Source organism: Strigops habroptila, chromosome 15, assembly GCF_004027225.2.
Source record: "Strigops habroptila isolate Jane chromosome 15, bStrHab1.2.pri, whole genome shotgun sequence".
Classification (NCBI taxonomy): Eukaryota; Metazoa; Chordata; class Aves; order Psittaciformes; family Psittacidae; genus Strigops; species Strigops habroptila.
In genome coordinates, this window is record NC_044291.2 from 150629 (window position 1) to 151260 (window position 632).

The following is a 632-nucleotide window of genomic DNA, read 5'->3' on the forward strand; positions in this document are numbered from 1 at the left end:
CCTTTAATGCCCTCCTCCTGACCAGGCCCCTTTAGTACCAAAATATTTCTGCTGCAAGGGACAGTATCGGTTCCTTTTCTGGGGTCTTTTGTTGGAAAAGGGACTTGATTTTCACAGAGGAAATGGTCAGTCACCATTTCAGACTAGGCTGTCATCCAGCTCCTTAGACAGGACACAAGTTGAGAAAGCCACCTTAAGGGCTACTTACAGGCATAGTTTCTATCATTCCATTTATAAATACTATGAACACCACCAGCAGTTAAGGTATCTGAGATCGGCTGCCTTGATGTAGTCTAAAACCATTACAAGACCTGCAGTGAAACTGGGCAAAAGCACCTGTGCTGCCTATCTGTAACTGGAAAGACTGGTTTTGCTATGAAGAGACGGGCACAGTGAACACTTGAGGTAAAAAACTTCTCTTGCAAAACCTATCTAAAAAGAAAACTTTCTATATGACCGAACCTTAACTGCTGGCTTCCCCTCCCACCTACCCCCCAACTGATTCCTTTCCTTCAGCAGCAGCACATCTTGCTATTACATTGGCCATTTTCCCTTCAAGATGATGAAATCATTGGTTTAACATTCATCAGTGCTCTTCTATTGGTCATCAGTTCTTTCAGACTAGTTTTCTC